The sequence below is a fragment of the Pongo pygmaeus genome, chromosome 6 (assembly GCF_028885625.2).
Source record: "Pongo pygmaeus isolate AG05252 chromosome 6, NHGRI_mPonPyg2-v2.0_pri, whole genome shotgun sequence".
Taxonomy (NCBI): Eukaryota; Metazoa; Chordata; class Mammalia; order Primates; family Hominidae; genus Pongo; species Pongo pygmaeus.
This window is the reverse complement of record NC_072379.2, coordinates 58,125,721-58,147,039: the sequence shown is the minus strand read 5'-3', so window position 1 is coordinate 58,147,039 and position 21,319 is coordinate 58,125,721. Positions and strand designations below refer to the sequence as shown.

Here is a 21,319-nt window from a genome sequence, read left to right as displayed (position 1 = left end):
TTGTCTCCAGCAGAGTGTGCCCTTCCCTTCCTGGGAGCTGCCACACTCATCACCTCATCTTCTGTGTACAGCAATCCCTTCTTGTCTGTGAGAGATAAATTCCAAGCTGCCCAGTGGATACCTGAAAGTGCAGATAGTACCAAACCCTGTGTGTAATATGTGTTTTCCATCTGATAACTGAGATAGCTATTAAGTGACTACTGGGTGGGGCGTGTCCACAATGTGGACACGGTGGACAGGAGGGATGATTCACATCCAGGGGTGCATGGCTTGGGATGGCATGAAGTTTCATCATGCTACTCAGAATGGTGAGCAGTTTAAAACTTGTGAATTGTTTATTTCTGGAATTTTCCTTTTAATATTTTTGGATCACGATTAACTGAAACTGTAGAAAGCAAAACCACGGGTAAGGGGGACCACCATATTTCCACAGTCGTCCTACCCTCTGCTCATTCTTCCTGCCTCTCCTTCTTGTAACTGCCTCCTTACTAGCCCTCTCCTTCCTGCTACTGCCTCCTTATTAGCCCTCTCCTTCCTCTACATTGGTCCATGCTGATTTCCGGAGTAGACAAAGCAAAGAAAGCAGGCCCCTCTCTCTCATTTATGCAAATGGACAATACTGAGGCATTGAGGAAAAATTGGTAGAAAGATCCTGTCATTGAACACCAGATACTCCATGTCATGTGATGGAAAGAGCTCTCCCTTCTGGGTATCCCGTGTTAGCTCTAGCCCCTCGCTATATGCCAAGTGTGGTCTGAGGATCCGCAGCGGGGGCATTTCCAGGGAGCTTCTCAGAAACGCAGAATCTCTGGCCCAGCTTCCTTATCCCCAGATTGAGGATGGTGTCTGTTCTTTCCAACCTCACGAGAGTAAAGGTGAAATAAAAGATTTAAGAGCACATGGGTTCTTATGAAGAAAAGGTAATAACTTTAAGCCAAGGAGCTGTGATAAAGTTCTGTTGCTGGCTGCTGAGAACTGGCTACTCTATGCTTCCAGAATTCTGTTTAAAATGAGAAGAGGTGCTTGCTGTGTTTGGTATGTGTGTCAACATTCTGTTTGAATTTTCAGTCAAATATTGGAAGTGATAATTAAAAACTTAGAAACTGCTCCACAATTTGCCAGTAGGTCTTTTCCCTCTTGTTTTTTGGTGTTATAAGAATTCCAGACCCGCAGGGAACACTGGCTTATTCCTCCCTAGGATATTCCAGAAGGGGCACCTTGTCTCACATTTTCAACTTACCAGGAATGGCTGTGATACCTTAAGACCCGCCTTAAGAAATGAGAGTAATGGGTAATGGGTAATGACCATTTTGTGAGTTTGCTGTAGGTGCGTTTGGTTTTCTATTCAAGAAACAGAACATTAACCTGGCCCTTCAAATGCTTGGCTTTGTTGAAAGGAGTCAATGCTAGGTGGGTAAGTGTCTCTGCTAAAGATTTCTTTTCTTCTCAAATGACCATGAGAGCAAATGTTGCTGCTATCTAAATCAAGAACCCATAGTATGCTAAGAGGGTGGGGTAGATTCATAAAGACAGCATCTAAATCTCCAGGCACTTCTCTCAAGTGGCTTGGCTTTCAGCAGACAATTCACAGTTAGGCCAGCTAATTATAATTATTTTATTTTTCTTTCAAGGGGAAAAAACATAAAATGTGCTAGAGTTTACTAGCAGTTTTACAGCATTCCTTCCCCCCTGGAGTTCTCCTGCCGCCCTCTCCCTGCCACCCCCTAACCAACTACCCTTTTGGAGGCCCTTAGTATTCAGCCATTGTTAGCACAAAGCTGGTCTTTATGAAACAGTCTTTTGAGGGCTAGCACTAAAGTTTAAGATGAGTGCTGACTCTGTTGATAATTTACCCAGCTGGCCCAGGACTGTACATTTGGGTGACATTTGTAGGCTGTGTCACCATGCCTGGATGGAGGCGGGTGTTTCTCTGGTATGGATGCCTTTTGGACACACTCCATCTTCCCATTTATTCTCCAGCCTGGGGTGTTGTGTGTCGCTCCTGGTGTGTTCTAGGAGATAATTGTCACTTTTAGGACTCTGTCTCATTGCCAAGCCTGAGGGAGGCTGTTTCTTTTATTCAGATTCCTCCCTGGTGTGTTTGCCATGTTGATTCAAACCCACACATCTTGTCATTTCCATTTTTCTCCATCCAAAACCTTGCCTGGATGATCCTGGAGACTCAGCAAGAAATAACCCAACCCATCTCACCAGTGGATTCAGTATGAAACTCTAGGTGGTAACATTTGGGGATGGTTGACTCTTTTATTTCTCTCAGGAAAGAGGAAATGAGTACTTATTTGAAAACATGAGTTCCCTCTGGAGACTGTGTCTTTAAATGAGCATTTGAAATTGCAGATAGCTTTTTTTTTTTACTTTATTTTATTTTTTTTGAGGCTGCACAGAACCATATTGTAGTAATATTCTGATTTTTATCACAACCTCAAATATTTAAGTGTCAAAATCTGGCCAAGCCACCTGCAAATGTTTGCCATGGCTACTGGCCAAGAAAAACAGCAAACAGCAATGAAAGTCTTCATTCAGGCTCAGTGCTTAAGCTGCATCCAGCCAGAAAGGCTGGGACCCACCTGTGCCCACGCACAGTGCTCTTGTGCTGCGGCCAGCGGGTGTGTTCACGGCTGAGACTTTGTGGGAGATGGGGCCGCCTGGCTCCTGCTCCCGCCTCTTCCCTTCCCTTCTATCAGTGCTTGGCTGCTGCAGACAACCCCATGTTCTCGCTCTTCTCTGTCTCCCTCTTTTCACAGTACAAAATTTAAGCTTGGAGGCTTGAATGTATTGAGAGAGCTATCAACATAAAGGACTTGAAAATGGGAGTAGTGCCAGTTATCAGGGAGGACTTTGGGGACAAAGGGTAGGCATCCTTGTATGCATTTGATTTTCATGCTTTTTGAACAGGCACTGAGCCAAACCAGACCAAAATGAGTGCAAATGCAAAAATCCAAAGAAGTAATGTTAAAAGGAAGTAGACAGACAACACGTGCAACTTCCATTCCATACCACAGCAATCCATACCATGCCCTGTGCTCAATTCTGTGAAAGTAGTTCCATTACCTCAATAGAAACCAGAGGTAAATATAAATATCTCAAATTGCTCTTGTGTGGTTGGGCAGGCTAGAAAAACACACAGCTATGGAGAGTGTAGGAGGCATCCCCAAACTAGTGACTGCTTGTGCTTAGTCAAACTGGCAGACGCTGTGCCGGGACGAGTGTCTTTGGCTGATTGATGGTAGCATTTTCAGAGATAAGTTTCCCAGATGGAAAAAAAGAGTGAGCCATGGGCTGTGGGGAAGACAAGTGAGACAGAAAACAAGCATGTATTAAATAGAGATAAAATCGATTCAGCCTTGAACCAAATATGTGGCAGAATCCAAACAGTATCTCTCCTCCAGTCATTTTTATTAGCTATCATGTAACAGGCTCATTAATTCAGGATCAAGTCAGCAAAGCCTGGGAAAATGGCAGAAGGGTAGGTAGCACTACTGGAAGTTAACACACTCTCTCTGTCTCTCTGTTTCTTATCATCTAAGACATTTTTGTAGGAGTCAATAATCAGTTGAGTAGATGGCTATAATCTTAATAGATCCCAGCTTTCTTAACTAAGTTGATTCTTCTTTATGGATAAGTGATAGTATATAATTTACACTCAGTAATTCTTCAGGAGAGCAATGAAGATAATGTGGAATTTGGAGTTCTACAAGAATGGATATCAGTACAGAGCTCTGACGGGTTATGGGAGACGCTCCCAAAATATTCTACACATTTTTTTCTTACCTTTTACTTCTTTGTAGGGCACTGGCCAAATATATCTAACATCAGAATATACAAATGTGGAGTATTCTGGCTAAGAGAATGAATTGGCTGGCTGTATCAGGAAACTCAGAAATATGTTCAACAGAATGCATATATGAAGACATTTATGTAAAAAAACCCTCCCTGATTTTACACCAATTTTAATCCTGGAACATATATTTCCACAAGATGTGTAACTTAGGCATTTGGTTATAAACCCTATTTGCATGGGGCTGTAGCTAGACAACAGAGACATAAAACTTAGCCAGAAATTTATGTAAAATATCATAGAAGACAATCTTGTTTTATGTAAAGATGAAAAGGTGCCAAGACTTGTCATAAATTGTACCTCCTCTTACCTTTTCTGTGCCTCTTTATCCCTTTTCTCTTTGCAATCCCAGATGCTATGTGTCATGCAGAATATTAGATGTAGTTCAATGGACATGGCCAAGGAAAACAAACAAACAAAGAAAAATAATAATAAAAAGAAAAGCTGATTACATCTCAAAATTTGTTGGTGGCAGAAGCAATGCTACGAGTCATGTGGCTTTGCTGTGTGAGTTAACGTTCCTGCCCAGTGTTCCCTCAAGATAGGAATGTTAATAGATTTGAGGGGTTTGTGCCATTGTTGCTGGGGGTGGGGGAAAGAACAGTAGAGAAGTTGGTAAATGATGCCATCACTGAAGGTCATGGCTTAAAGAAGACCTAAATGACAAAGCAGCTTACAGGTTAAGAATGTGTTTGCCCTGTCAATGCATATGTGTATGAATCCATTTTTAAGAGCTTTCTAAAGCTTCTCGAACCAAAGTGAGCATGAGTAAGACTGTCACTATCTACCACAAGCTAATGCTGGGGACATTCAGGCCAGCCTCCTTCCTGCTCGAGGCAGCGGGGCAGCAGGTCCCGGCTTGTCACTGGTCCTCAGCCCTTAGCCAGGACAACTTGAAGCCCCTTTGAGTAATGCAGACCAGAAGTCATTATTTCCTGCTTTGTGTTTTGCTGAATATCACGGCTATGAACATAGCTTTATTGTTGGAAAGTTGCTGGATCTTTCACAGCCCCGAGAACATTTACGAGGGCCCTTCCGGGGGATGCTTTCTGGGAGGGTTGACAGACTTAACCATATGGCTCCCGTTAAATCCCATGCAGAGCCTTGAGAAATTACCTCTGACAAGGGGGCCGGCAGCCTTCCACTCACAGGGTTTTATGTGTGGAACGAAACATTAAGTACTGATACTTGAGGAAATATAATGTTTCTTAACATTCAAAAGTTGTAACACCACATGGTATTGTGGTCAGATGAAGGGGGTAGAGCCAGAACGTGGGAGCACATGGCTGGGTATTCCAAGAGGCAGAAAAATACCTCAGCTCTCCTCTTCGAATCTGGTCCTTGCCTCTGATTCTTCAGGCAAGCATTGTGTCTTAGTGTCATCTCAGCTTCCCACCTGGAACACAGCAAGCCTGCTCTACTTGGGAGAGAAAATCAGAGGTCACTCCCCAATGGCTCAAGCCCTTCGTTAGAAAGGGCCTTGATACTGACACTGAAGAAGAGAAAGGAAGCTAATATTTATTCAGGATCTACTATGTGTCAGGCACTGAGCTAGCTTTGCATGTTACTTCCTGTAATTCTTCAATAGCTCAGAGAGGTAGCTGTTATTTACCCCCAATATTATTGCTCCAAGAAGAAAAGTAACTTGTCCAGCCAGGGAGATAAACAGAGTTTTGAATATGGGTCTATTGGACTCAAAAGCACATGTTTCCCCATGCTCCTGACAGTGGCAATACCAGTGCGGTGGAAGACCCATGAGTGTGCCTGAGACTGGCAGAATCATCTACAGGAGTTAGCTAATGCTCAGTCTATCTGGTTACAGTGCCAAACACTTCATCCCCTCATGTGTAAGAAAACTATAGCATCACAGAGAGGTGACGGCCCTGTCTCCAACATTTGGTTGCTCTATATTTGGCTTCTTAGCTTGCAGGAAGACCACTATTCCCTGTCCAAATGCAGTTCAACTTCCAGATTTGTTCCACTTCCTGAGGGGACAGGTGACTTTGCCTGTGAGCTTTTCTTGGAGGAAGACTTCATTTCTGGAACTTCTACACAGAACCTGGCCCTCAGAGTTCCTGAAGCTTCCATGTAAGTGTCTCAGTATGCATTTCCTCCCTTCTATTTTTGGAAAAGATAGGCACAAATGAGGGACTACTTCTACAGCAACTAACCTGGGATCATTCTTTCTGTGCTTACAGTAAATCTAGACATTTGTTCTTTTGTGCTAGCATGTTGAAAAGATATGCCTGGAAGACAAGAGCTTGCTTGGAGCAAAACCATGTCAGGTCAGAGGGGAGTCAAGGAAAAGCATTGTCATGGGTTCAGAGGTCATGGGTTTTAGACATTCAGGCTCTGCCATTTAAAAGATTTGCCACCTTGGCTAAGCGCTCAGCTTCCCCAGGCCTGGTTTCCTTTACCTACATATAAAGGGGTTAGCCAATTAATTGAGTCAGTCTCAGCTCTAAAATTCGGGTCAGTCTCAGCTCTAAAATTCTCATTTGCTGCCTCTTTTCTGTCTCAAATTTATTCTCTCTTTTGGTTTGTTTTCTTCCAGGAGCCAAGTTTGGCAGAAGCTCTAGATTATCTGACCTCCTAGATATGTTCACATAGCCCAGAGAGTGAGAACAGAACAGGGTTTGGGAAGAGAAGCCCATGGCAGTAAAAGGGAGGGGTCCTAACATATGAAGTCAGAGACACTTGACTTCTAGGCTCAACTCTTAGGTGAATAACAGCAACCTCTTCTCTTTGTCAGGTGCTGTTTACAGGGCACATCTCTACTAGTTTGGCATGCATGATTCTGTTACCTGGGAATTAATACACCCATTTTGCAGTTGAGTAAAGTAAGGTTCAAAGATTAAGTGACTTGCCCCAGGTCATAGTGATAATGGCCACAGCCAGAACTCGAATCCAGACCACGTACTCCACGCACTATCCCACAGTTCCCAAGAAACTTAACTTGCCCAGGTTTAAGTTTTTTCACCTGTAAAATTTGGGGGTGGGGTACCACTAGAAAATTCTCAAAGTTCTTTTCAGCACTAAAATGTTAATTATTTTCATAATGAATTTAATTTTGTAAACTACGTGGTAAGGTAACTTCTCTGGGGATTCAGTGCTGCGTGCATGACTAGGTATAGCTTCCTCTCTTGAAGTAATCTTATCAGGAAATTGTTCTTTTATTCTCACTTTGCTAACAGTGGCTTATTTTCGGAGCTTTAACTAGGAAAACACCTAAAATAGTAAACATGTAAAACAAGTCCAACGCAAGAGATCTGGATGATGGTTTTGCCAGACCCAGTTCTATGGGAAAATGCAGTCCACTGTCTTATATTCTAGAATTATTATTATTTGGGGAATTATTTTGTGGAAGATCTGAAACAAAGCTTTAGCTCATATCACCGGTTAGTGTCTTTCTCTGTGTAAGCCTTGGATAAGGTGCCATGTGAGTGAATATTTGGGAATGAGAGTATGTAGTCTCCCATAATGCAAACTGAAAAAATTAACTGTTCTTTTCTGTACTTGTCATAGTTCCTACATCAAGATTGGCTTAGTATTTCCTGTTTACAAATCCAGAAGCAAGAATGAAAACCTAGCAGGTTCACATGGCTTGTGGTGTTTAGAGAGAGTCCCATGACTGAATATAACCATTTATTGAAGAATATCAAAAAGAGAATTAATGTGGGAAAATGATTAGTATGTGCAGTGCCCTGTGTGAACTGAACATGTTAGGAGAAACTTGAATTGAACCTGGTAATTCAGAGCTGGTCCTTTGGAACCGGAAGTACACTTTGCTTTTTTGAAGATTGAACATGTCCAAGTAATAGGATGGTGTCCCAGTGGGCATTTCAGATATTTGGAGCTTTTATATTCTATAATACTATATGTCTCATAAAATGTAAATAACTCTTGTCTGAACTGTTTGATAGATTCTGAATTAAAAAAGAAGCATTAATCTAGAAATTTAGAGATAGCCTATGATGCCTTTTGCATGTATGATATATTCATGTAATCAGATACTTTGAGATTCAAAAGATAGCTCATTCAACAGGTTCTTTACTATGTATTTTTCATTTATGTTTCACCAAATAAATTTTCTCTACAATCATCTTTTATATCCTTTCTAATGATAATTTAAAGATTACATAAACACCATTAGCATTTTATCTTTGATTGAATCAGAATAACACATAAACATCCAATTTGATCTCAAATTTTGAATGTAAAGGGAATCCTTGATATTAAGATTCTGTTATATACAGATGGAATCCTATTTCAATGAGGCAGTGCAACATCATTGCTCTAGGGATAGAAAGCCAAGGCTGGTGACTCTGACTGTACCATGCCTGAGCTCTAGACTTTGAACAGGCTTCTTTTCCCTGCTGGGGGCCTGACTTTTCCATCTTATAAAAAGAAAGAATGAAACTAGGTTGTCTAAAAAATGCTTTCTCCTAGCTCAAATTCCCAGTAATTCTGAAACAAGCTCTTAGGAACAAGTGTGTTTCCTTATCATAGCTCACACCTTACAACAACACTACTTGGCTGACATAGACTGCTGAAGAAGAATTCTACAAAACGCATTCATTCACATTTAGCAGGTAGTCTAGTAATCCATTTGCCAGGTATGTTGTGCTTTTGGCAAATATCAACTAAAAGTTCCTGTAGTGTAATAAACATTCTTAATGGTACCAGACACATTTAAAAGAATTTGGAGTTTTATAGTTTTCCCCCCTTTGGCAAAGTGCATTTTGGCTGATGATTAGGCCAGTAAAGTCTGTAAAATGATAGGACCCTTGTGAGCATTGGGTAGCGACATGATGGAATGTGCTTGGTTTGCTTTCGCAGGGTCACAGATCTTTGCAGAGAACAGATGGCCCCAAACATCTTTGAAATGCTAGAAATGACTTCCTGAATAACCACATGCCCATGATATCTTGGTCCAGCAGTGGTAATTCACAAGCCAAACATACAGCACTTTACAGCTGACCTCCAGTGTATTATTTTTAGTCTATGGAATACAAAATTAACATTTTCTACATGAATAATCATAATGATAACTGGAACCTGGAAGAGCAAATACCCATCCCCAAATCACTGAGCCATTGAACACTTGTCAGATGAGCAATGACGTTCTTAGAATCTATAGGGGCAGGAGGCTAAGCATTTGACAGACTCTCAGGGATCTCTGCTTAGCATGTCACTTCATCTCATTTTTCTCAAGAGTCTTGCTCAAATTGCATATTTAAAGAGATAAGCAGTAAGGTACTAGATTAAAGAGAAGGTAAATGAAGTAGTAGCTGATTCCATTCCAGTATTGTTTGGGTTGTGGGAGGGAAGCCTACTGGATGAATCTGCAAACTCAGTGAAACCAGTCTACTTCTAAAGTCCTTCCAAAGCCCCATGTTGAGTCAGTGTACATTTTAAATGCCAAAACTAAACAAAAGGCAACCTATAGATGCCTATTCCAAATCATAGACTTCCTAAAACATTGAAAGAATTAATTTAAAATAATTCAACTAGCTTCATGCTGTTAGAGGTGACTGAGGAATTTTACAGACTAGGTACACCCAAATAAAAATCTGATGAAATTAAAGTTCTGGAATTGGAGAAAGTTGAAGACTTTTAACTAAAAGGAAAATGAGGGGTGTCTGTGTGTGGGGGGGGTGCATGTGGTGTCAACTGCTAGATATGTCCCAATCCCCCCCCCACCACACACACACACACACACACACACAGTAGATAGCTGCTACTTATTTAACGCAGCTCTGCAGTCAGGCACTTTGCAGAGGACCAGAGGAGTGAGTTTGTCGAAATCTCATTTGGCAAATTGGTGTGTGTGTGTGTGCGTGTGTGTGTGTGTGTGTGTGATAGAGAGAGTGAGATATTTTTATAAAAAGAGTGTGTGAAACTTTGGCTACCCCACCTGAAGCCACAGACAAACAGCCTTATATTGGGGCCACTGCATTCCATAATTATTATTGCCATTAGGAATAATTATTATTTGCTTGGTTGAGTTGGCAGTTTGGAGCCTGCCTGAGACAGAGGCTTCTCAAAGGAGCCACAGAACACAAAGGCCCGACCAATCACCCACAAGTGCTTCAACATGTTTGGACGATGTCCTTCTCTTGGTTCATTTCATTGGGTTTCATACCTATTGAGCTTCAAATTGAATGAAAAGTGCCTCAGATACAAAACCAGCATGAATGAGCGCTGGCACTCAGGAAGCTTTTTTGATTGGAGGTCTGAATTCTTGGCTTTTCTCAAATCTGGAGATGAAAGTTAATTTTTTTCATGACACTAATTAAAAACAGAAAAATAAATAACAAGATGGGTCTTCAGTTAGAGGCTAGGTTCGAAACAGTCTGAGAGACAAAGTGCAGAAGAATGAGGAAACCCCCAGCCAAAAAGCAGCAAGACTGTTTAGGAGGCAGAACAGTGTCAACTTGAACTTTATTTTTTTCCCAATGTGTTTAACCTTCATGCACACAAACTCCAGATTCCAGATTTTGTATTATTTCTTCTTTCCTTTGCTGTATCATTTTGAAGTAACTGTGCCTGAATATTCCTCCAGCCCTCTTTAGGGATCTCAGAGAAAGTGTGGCCAGGGGATTTTTTAACCAGCGGAGTGTTCACAACAGAAGCTGTGCCTGGTGAAAAGGCTCACCAAGCCATTAAAGAGAAAAGAGTATGACAAGACATTCTTCCAGACATTATTTTTCCCGTAGACTTGGTTGGTTCCTTGCCAAGGCCTGTACCGCAGTCACAGGCAGAGGCCTGCGGGTGCTTAAAGAGAATCGCAAACGCCCTCAAGTATGGGTGTCTCTCTCCTCCCCTTTACCTCTTCCTCCCATAGCAGTTTTTTGTAGCTCAAGTGGTTGAATCAGACCCTCGAGAGCTTCCTAAGACAGGCTGAATCAGAAGAAAACACCCAACAGCCTCCAGTTACACTACAGTACAGTGAATGTTAGCTTTGTCTCCACAGGCACCCAAACAATCTGTCAAGCATCGCAAAGCCAACTGTGATTTTTAGATAGGGCAAGGAAGACCCAGGTGACCTCGCTAGAAGCAAGGGAGGCGCCATGTCTGGGTAATCAATGCCCTGTCTGCCTGTCAAGAATGCAGGTGACTTGGTGCACACCTTCTCACAGATGTAGTGCCAGAGTGGGGTGAGAAAGAAGAACCTCCTCTCCCATTCTAGGCATTGGAAAGATACTTCTTTTGCTATTACCCTTTGCACAAAATGTTCTTTGGGTGAATGTCCCTGTACGAATAAGAAGTAAATGAAAGTTGCACTGTAGTGATTTCCGGGGATTTGTGGTCCTGGATATTTATATAGCAAAACTGTTTAGTGGGAAAATATTGCAAAGGAGCATTTCTGTCTGGGTTTTTATAAAAGGTGACAAAATGGTGCTGTAAAGAAACAGAAATCCCGCACTTTCTCAGTAGTATTAAAGCCTGTCCTTAGGTAAAATTTCATGGGAGTATAGAGTTGCTGCTTTTTCATTTTTCATTTGTTCTTGGAATTTAGGGGTAGAGAAAGGCCAAGGGAAATGGCCTTCATCAGCAAGGAGTTTAATAAAGACAGAACTTTAATTTGTTCATTCTCAATGGTAACCTTCATGGGGAACCACATTTTTACGAAGTCACAGTAGTGTATTGTTTGTATCAGTTCTTAATGAGTTCCATTGTTAACTTTTACATCAAAGACCCTGTTGCATCAACTTCTTTTTAGTCTTATGATAGGAAGCTTGTTTTCAAGGTGTTTCCATGAAAAGCATTTGATCCTTCATGTTTCCATGATGGATTTCTCTGGAAAACTGGGAGTTTTCCAAAGTCTAACTGTTATATCAGTTTTTATGGTGACGGGTCTCATCTCATTTTTCTTCTAGTATACATTATCTTCTCTACTAATTGACTTAATTTTCAGTCCTTATCTCCAGGCAAGAAATGAAAAGAACTTACAAATTTTGTTAATTGTACTGAAATTAGACGTGTGGTGAGTTTTAGAGGAGCGTCCAAACAGAGCTGGATTCCATCAGAGCCTTGAGGAAAGTTAGATGGCAGACCCCAAGGGAGAAGACGGCAGAACACAGGCTGACATATGACAATTCTTGGGAAACTGTTTAAATTTCTTGGGAAAAACAAGATAACTGATGGTTTTTTAAAAATTAAATAAATAAATAGCAGGCAGGTCCCAGAACATTGTAATGTGAAATCTAGGTGCCATAATATAAAGATGAATTATTAAAATATGGGCATCTCAAATCCACTAACTTGGGCCCAACAGAGCCTGCCCAGGGGCTGCCAAGCATGAGGGGTGTGGAGATTGGCCAGGTGGGCAGGGCTCCCCATTTCCCAGGTATGTCTTCAACCACAGCAGCTTCACATATGTGAACTTAGTTGGGTTTCCACATAAGCATTTCTTTGAACAAAGGGCTCTTCAGCAAGAGCATAGTTTGAAAACTACAAAATTGGAAGATGCTTTTCTCTCTGTGTACCACAAACAAGCGGAAAAGTGAATTATTGGGTATGATTAAGCAAGTACCATCTTGAAGATCAATTTCCAGGAGAACCAGTGATGCCATCATCATCATGGAAAGTGGATGAGATTGGACAGGCAAGCTGTGGCTTCCGAGGTGATAGGTGACTGGGGGAGAATAAAACATGGAATAACTTTTAGCAATTGGATGCGAGGGAAGAAAATCATCAGAAGGGAAACATAGAGACTTCATGGGGATCTGTCCATTTCAATCTCTCAGGAAAGGGTAGAACAACAATAACAAAGGAAGTTGTATCATTTCAGTCTACCCTTTTAGGCAGGGTACACTCAGACATGATTGCAAGGAGGTGCCCACAGCACTGAGCTCCAAGAGGAGCAGAGAGGCAGCATTCATGGGCAGAGCCTCCTGTGCTTCAGCCTCCACTTTCATTTTTATTTTTATTTTTATTTTTGAGATGGAGTTTCGCTCTTGTTGCCCAGGCTGGAGTGCAATGGCATGATCTCGGCTCAATGCAACCTCTGCCTCCTGGGTTCAAGCAATTCTCCTGCCTCAGCCTCCGGAGTAGCTGGGATTACAGGCACGCGCCCCCACGCCCGGCTAATTTTGTATTTTTAGTGGAGACAGGGTTTCTCCATGCTGGTCAGGCTGGTCTCGAACTCCTGACCTCAGGTGATCTGCCCTCCTCAGCCTCCCAAAGTGCTGAGATTACAGGAGTGAGCCACCACGCCGGGCACAGCCTCCACCTTCAACCTGCACACCTCCACTCCACTTTTTAGTTTAGTCTGCCAGGATTTCACTATTATCTTTTTCTCTGTCTTCACAATTTCACCTCTACCACAGTCAAACCTGAACTCTGCCGGTGGGAATACCTCACGGAACGTAATGATGATTTCCTGAGGCCTCCTTCTCAGTGCCCAGCCCCTGGGACAGTCCTTTACTTCTTCGTCCTTCACAGGCTCAGAGTGTCCTCATCTCACAGGCGAGGCCCTGTGGCTTCCCTCTTTAATTATTGCATGTATGTTGTCATGAACTGAATTGTGTCCCCTCAAAAATATGTGTTGAAGTCCTAACCCCTGGCCCCTGTGGATGGGACCTGATCTGGAAATAGGGTCTGTAATCAGGTTAAGATGACATTATGGAGGATTTGGGTGAGTCCTAAATCCAATGACTGGTGTCCTTATAAGAAGGCCATGTGGAGACACAGGGACTCAGAGACACACAGGGAAAGTGCCATGTGTCTGCAGAGGCATATATTGGAGGGACAGAGCTGTAAGCCAAGGAACGCCAGGGACTTCCAGCCACCACCAGAAGCCGGGAGCTGGGCATGGAGCAACTTTCCTTCAGAGCCGTGAGAAAGAACCCCTGCTGCTGACACCTTGATTTCAGACTTCTAACCTCCAGAACTGTGAAAAAATACATTTCTGTGGCTTTTAAACCACCCAGTTTGTGGTAATTTGTGACTGCAGCCCTAGAAAACGAACACATGTGTCTCCATGTAATTATGGATCTATCTGCTTTGCCAACGGAATCGTGGTTAAAAAAAAAAAAAACTATCACTCCATTCTCATTTTATTGAACTGTAACAGATGTGGGGGATAAATACATTAAGAGAAAAAGCCAACTAAGAATAAAAACAAGACTACTTCTGGAGAACAGCTATCTTGCTGTTGGGACCTGTTTGGTGAGATGCCCCCAGTTCTTGGTTCTCCATTTGTACAGAAAGGGAACGAAGAGGACTGCTTTAGATCAAACAGATCCACCGTGACTATCTTCTATGAAAGATCTTAGTAGAGATGCGTTTTACCTGGGTTGCAAACCTACAATGCCATAAACATCCACTTTGAGGCAAACAAGGGAGTTTTTTCTTTAGCCTTGAATGTTCTGCTCAGTAGTAGTTGCTGGATTCTAGAGCACACACTTCTTGTTGATTAAGCTGTCTGCCCTATAATTTCCAAAGAATGGAAGATCAGCATTGCAGAGAGGTATGGGGGCTTTTCAACTCAGCCTTCTAAGATGTTCTTAGCAGCTAATAACATTCTAGCAGCCCTGAACCAACTTCCTGTGTGGACACAGAAGGAAAGGACGCCAGGGACTTACCTGGGGAAGGAGAGCCCAGGGTGGGCCTTGTTTTTCAGTGTGTGTGTTTGTGTGTTTGTTTGTGTGTTTCTGCAGACACTGAGCTTAATCACTGAGAAATTTCTTTTAGGTGGTGCCTAATGCATCTCAGCCCCTCAGCCGGAGGGCTAGGGCTCATTTTCATGACTGATCAGAGTTTTAACTGCTGCGCTCCTAATACATGTTTTTGAAAAAGGAAGTAGCTTATGTGACAGGACTGTTCTTTTGATCTGTTAACTTTTCCTAACTCTTTTTGAAGCGTCCTCTGCCTTATTCCCTGGCTCTAAGTGATTTAAAGGCAAAGTCTTTGAGTTTATATGCTCCGAGAAACCTAATGCTCCGAGAAATCCAATAAAGCCCCACCACCAGAATTGTTCTGGGGCATGAGGGGGCAAGAGATGACCACCCAGAGTGAGCCCGCATGGGAGGGTGTTAAAAGCAACTGGACATATTCATTGTCTGAGGCTCTCATTGAGTCAGGATGGGTGCAGGCTGCAGACACCTGTGCGGTCGGAACTAGGTTAACAATTACTTGAAAATTTGAAAATTTAATACTTTAAGGCAGGGAAGTGTATTTACCTTTGAGCATAACAGATAATAAAGGGCCCCTTGGGCTGCATAACCTCCCTATTTGTTTGAATTCTCCTATCTTTAGAACTTTGCATTTTTTTTGGATGGAGTGATCCTGGGTTTTCTATTTCTCAAGAGCTCATCAGATCACTACGTCATCTTGATTCCCTTTTACTATTTTTAATAAGCGAGAAAATGGAAGCAATTCCCCCAGTCAGACCACTGAGTTGGTTTGAAGGGGCACCTCCAAAAGCCCATGCTCCTTGTGGTCCTCACTGTCACGTGCCAGAAATCTGCATGTGCATCTTCCAAACCCATGTGTCTCTAGAGTCCTGATGAAAGACCCCTCAGTGAGTGTGGTGGCTGCTGCGACAGGAGGAGAAGGGGAGGAGGCAGCGAGTGCCCCCAGAGAAGCTCAGAGCTCTGGGAGGGGCCACGGGTGTTCTTTTCATCTTTCTAAAATAGGAATTAGCAAAATAATGATAATTGTAAAGAAACTTCCTACAGTTCTACCCCAGTAAAAGCAATAGGGTACCTGTTCCTGCCAGCCCTCTGGACAGCCCCCTCCCCTTTCCAGCTGAAGTCTAACCTTAGGCTCTTTGCACGGCTTATTCTATTCTTTTGGAACTTTCTCACTTCCATAAAGAGTAGAGAATTATAAGGGCGAAGAAAAGAGGTCAGAGTAAATTTAATCACATTCACCAGCAAGCATTTTCCTGTGGTGTGATAGAGAGAAGTAGGGAAGCAACATGAATTCCAGACCTCGAAATCATTAAAAAATTCCAAACTAAATACAAAACAAGTTCTAATTTAATAAGCCTTCTAAAAGTGGTTTGTAAGCAAACTCCAGTAATAATCGCATTCTGCCTGGCAGCAACAAGTGGGAAAGAATGGGACGTCCCAGTGTGGCCTCAGGGCATGTTTGTCCATCCCACAAAACCACCCTTTGGTTTGGCATCACTTTTCCCACCTGGCAAATGCCTGGCTCAGAAGGGCTGTGGACCAGAGCGTCCTGGCAGCATCCCACAGGGCATTTCTGATGGCAAAAATCCAGACCCAAGGTGGAAAGAGTGGTCCAGCCGTTGCTTCGGGAAGTCTCTTGCTATGTGACCAACCAAGATAACATCAGAACAACTCAAATGTCATTACAAAAGGTGAATTGTTACATTTATGGGATTCTAAATCGTTCATGTATTTATCTATACTTGGCTTCATTCCAAGAAAAGGATTTGAGGAGACTCGGAGAAAGTACAGTACAACAAGATTAAAAGCAAAACAAAACAAATCTACAGAAGAAAGGAAAGTAGTATTAGAGAATTCTGAGACTGAAAGACACTGAAATGGTTTGCTGCTAATGACATTTGTCATAATTGCTGGCATCTTTTATGTAAAATCAGCATTGAAATCCACCGGTGCAGGGATCACACAGTGGAGCTTGTCTCTGGTACTGCAGTGGGATTTTTTGGGTACATTGCTCAGCCTCACCTCACCATTGATGCTGTGAGTCATCAGTGCGCTGTTTGGGAACATGTGTTAATGAGCACTGAAAGAGCAGGCCAAAGGTAGCAGGATTCTTTGGGAGTTAAAAAAATACATTTTGTAAAACTAAGCAGACCATTGTGGAGGTGGACTGGGCTGGGGGTGGGGGTGGGGGAGGACAGACTCATATTAAAATCCTGATATAAAGTTCTAAGCAATGAATAAGAGGCTTAAATACATAAAGAGCAAGGCTAAATTTGGACCAATTTCCTGTGAAATCTCTTGTGTAATATTTTCAATTTGTGCTTGTTTAATGTGGTTTATTTTCCTAAGGTTCACGGTATAGGTTTTAAATTCAGCCTTGACTACACACATGTGTTGAGAGGTTATAAAACGAGAGCCAGCTCAGACCAGTCTCCAACTGGATGCCCTTTAGTGGAAAACATTACCTCCTTTTCAATACCTAAAATGTCTCCATGGGCACAGATTTTGCCCTTTCCCCATCCCATTTCCTGACTGCTTTTCTACCACCTGGTTTTACCAGTACTTGTCTAGTTATATTAGTGAACCCAAGTATGCTATGGGGGGCTCTTCACTGCAGATCAGGGGTCTGGGGCTATTTGGGGCCAACTCTCTGTGCAATATCATGTTCTTGACAGAAAGCGATAATTCAACCCTTTGGGTTAAAATAGAGGAAAGATCTCAGGCTCTCCAGAAGACTCTGATCTGCAGTACAGAGTTCTAATTTTGGTCTCTTGGTATCCTGGATCACACCATCTTTTGGAGGGGGCCATTTCCTATACGTGGCGATACTGTTTCCAGTGACTTGAATACAGTATGTAGGACCTATATTGTAAAGTCAGATCTTAACAAAACAATATAAGGCCTCTGTTGTTCATGGTACTTACTACATCAGATCCCATGTATTATAGTTACATGGGGTTTCTTCCACATAGGTTTTAAGTCTGTAAAGCAGAAATTGTGCTTTATTCATTTCTGAATCTCCTAAACGCCCAGCATGTTATCTAGTGTGGAGGAACTATATTGGTGTAAGTATGCATACACATATGGGCACAAAGTGTTGAAAGAGACATCACATATGTGCAGCTTCTTAATTTAAACAGTAAGAGATCAATAGGTAAGATAAGCAGTTGCAAAACTGTTTTTATCTTCTTCAGTACCTTTCAGCAAAATACGCATCCTTCATTCAGCAAATATTTACCAAGGACCTGTTTTTTTCTAGGGATACACAAGCCTTAGAGCCTTCCAAGTCTAGGTTCCAAAACCATGCAAAACTGTACACAGTTCTAGCTTTCATTTGCAGCTCTGCCTATGACACAATGTGCAGCAATGTTGAAATCTGGCATCTTCTCCTTGCCCCTGCTGTATTTTCTTACCTATTTTTGGCTTCTGTTTTCTCTCGGCATGAGAATTTTTTTGAGATTGTGAATCTGTATTAGAAGTGGTCAAGCAGTTGTTCTCCAAGCCTGTTTTCCCTGGAAGGGACAACATTATTATTGGCCAATGCTGGCTTTCTTCCCAGCAACATAGCTCCTCTCTTCCCACCTGCTCAGCTTTCTAAATAAGTGCGGAGTCAGGAAACGAGCAGCTTAGAAATGTAAGACTCACTCTATGGTCACTTCTCCCTGACATTCTACCATGAAACATTTCAAACACATAGAAAAGCATGAAGAATTGTATATTCGCCACCTAACATTCTACAGTGGCTCTTTGCTATACTTGCTTTATCATATAGCTGTACATCTATCCATCAATCAGTCTTATTTTTTGATGCGTTTCTAAGTAAGTTGCAGACATCAGTAACTTTACTCCTAACCACTTCAGCGTATGTATCATTAATAGAGTTGATATTTGGGCTGGGCGTGGTGGCTCACGCATGTAATCCCAGCACTTTGGGAGGCTGAGGTGGGCGGATCACGAGGTCAGGAGATGGAGACCATCCTGACTAACACAGTGAAACCCCATCTCTACTAAAAATATAAAAAATTAGCTGGGCGTGGTGGTGAGCGCCTGTAGTCCCAGCTACTCGGGAGGCTGAGGCAGGAGAATGGTGTGAACCCAGGAGGCGGAGCTTGCAGTGAGCCAAGATCGCACCACTGCACTCCAGCCTGGGCGACAGAGCGAGACTCCATCTCAAAAACAAAAACAAATACAAAAAAAAAAAAAAAGAGTTGATATTTCTTTGTGGTTCTTTTTGTTGCTGTTTACAAATAGCGAAATGCATAAATCTTGAGTATATTTATGACACTTTTCATATAGGATGTCATTTTCCTTTCTAGAGTCTCTTATTATCGAAAGGTAATCATGAAGATGAAAAAAGATTCTGTAATATCCATGGTTTGTATACTTAGGTAGTGAGTATTCCATTTTTTTCTCTGCCTAGGAGTATTTATTCTAGTGAGGAAGGAGCACGAGAGAAAAGGGCTGTGTGAAGCTTCCATGTTAAGGGCCTCACTCTTGCAGATAAACTATGTCAGCTCCTCTACTCCCTCTGTATCATCTCCTTTGTCTTAAGTCTTTTGTTGCTGTGACAATAGGAAAGACATTATATCTGGTTGTATGGGACTCAGCTTTGTCATCATAAAACCCAAACTGAAAAAGTCAGGAAACAACAGGTGCTGGAGAGGATGTGGAGAAATAGGAACACTTTTACACTGTTGGTAGGACTGTAAACTAATTAAACCATTGTGGAAGACAGTGTGGCGATTCCTCAGGGATCTAGAACTAGAAATACCATTTGACCCAGTGATCCCTTTACTGGGTATATACCCAAAGGATTATAAATCATGCTGCTATAAAGACACAATCACATGTATGTTTATTGCGGCACTATTCACAATAGCAAAGACTTGGAACCAACCCAAATGTCCAACAATGATAGACTGGATTAAGAAAATGTGGCACATATACACCATGGAATACTATGCAGCCATAAAAAAGGATGAGTTCATGTCCTTTGTAGGGACATGGATGAAGCTGGAAACCATCATTCTCAGCAAACTATCGCAAGGACAAAAAAACCAAACACTGCATGTTCTCACTCATAGGTAGGAATTGAACAATGAGAACACTTGGACACAGGAAGGGGAACATCACACACCGGGGCCTGTTGTGGGGTGGGGGGAGGGGGGAGGGATAGCATTAGGAGATACACCTAATGTAAATGACGAGTTAATGGGTGCAGCACACCAACATGCCACATGTATACGTGTGTAACAAACCTGCATGGTGTGCGCATGTACCCTGGAACTTAAAATATAATAATAATAATTAAAAAAAAAACCCAAACTGAAATCCAAGTTACACTGACTTTGGAAAAGTTATAATTAATCACTCAGTGCCTCTGTTTCTGTTCCCTAATGTGTTAAAATGAAGATATTGCCCTCCAAGCCTGTGGTGATGATGCCATAAGAACGGATAAAAATATCTGGCATATAGCAAAAGTCCTCAATGACATTATCATCCTCGTTATCACTAACTACCTGCTCAATGTGTGGTTAAGAGTAAGTGTATTTTTGTGTATAGTTAATTTAGAAAGACTTTGATGTCTTTCAGATTGCCAAAGTTAATTTCTTGCAAGATCAATGAACTTTTGAGGAAATACTGAAAATGTCCCTGTTCCCCACTGTTTTAATAAACATGAGCACTGTTTAGTCTCACATAAAATGTCTACTTTTACTCCAAACAGGATGACCAACTGATTTTCCTCACCATGTCTCTATCTTGTGTCCCTGGAGTCTTAGCAAGGGAAGAGCAATGGCCAAAGGGCATCATGTTTCCTCTACACAGCTTCTGGGTCTTCCTTTGTAGCTTGAAGTCACAGAGTGATTTATTTTTCACCCAAGCATAATGCCATTCCTTCAAGCAGTCAGTCTGAGACGAGTCCTCTCTAGCTTCTCATGTCCATTGCCCTCCATATTAAATCAGCCACAGGTTCAATTGATTTTTTCCCCCTCTGTCCTTCCCAGGCCTCATGTTTTATGGTGGTTTGCTTAGTACCTTGCTTGTAATACTCAGAAAACATTTGTAGATTTGCTATGTCCTGAGACTATTTCTTAGAAACCTACATGGAGGAAGTTCAGCTCTTCCTAAGAACTAAACCACAGTTAATTGCTGCTTCCACCTGCCTTCAGAAACAATAAGGGGAGTCCAGTTTAGGACTGGACGTTAGAAGCTACAGAAGCTCTTCCAGAAGGTGGCCAGGGGCCAAGGGAGACTGGTTGGTAGTGCTATCAGAAGACCAAAAAAGGGACAATCTGTGCCCAAAGCTTTCTTTTGTATTGTGTCAGGAAAGGAAGACTATATGGCCTATCTGATTGTGGGGTGTAGGGGGTGGAGGTAAGTGCCAAATCTGACTATATGCAATGCTAATATAGTATTGGTAATACTATTATATTAGTAATTTCCCAGCACTTTGTGCTTGGGACTCATAGGCTCTCTGTGTGTGCCAGACACTTGCTAGAACAGCAAGTGAAGAAGCCCTGAGGGGGTATTCTGAGATTTCCAATTGAATTGAATTTGGATAGTCATAAATTGGATGAAGCTGTAATGCAGAACCCATGGTCATTGGTTCTGAAATTAGAGCTGAAGCAATTCTGATTCCTCAGACTCTTTAAGTTAGTCTTATCAGATCAGGCCATCACAGAGCAGATAGACAGGTAAGTCTCAGAGACCTCTGAACCCAATTAAAGTTATACCACAAAGAAATCAAACTCATGTGGTTTGCATTTCAGAGAGCTACATTTGGTGGGCTGTTCCTGTTTTAATTCGGTAACCTAAT

General features: G+C 42.1%; 1 protein-coding gene across 3 annotated transcripts in view; it reads left to right on the top strand.

Moving 5' to 3' along the window:
* CREB5 (cAMP responsive element binding protein 5) overlaps nucleotides 1-21,319 on the top strand; it is a 415,375-nt gene that overhangs the window by 160,461 nt on the left and 233,595 nt on the right. The gene's annotated exons all lie outside the window — the stretch shown is intronic.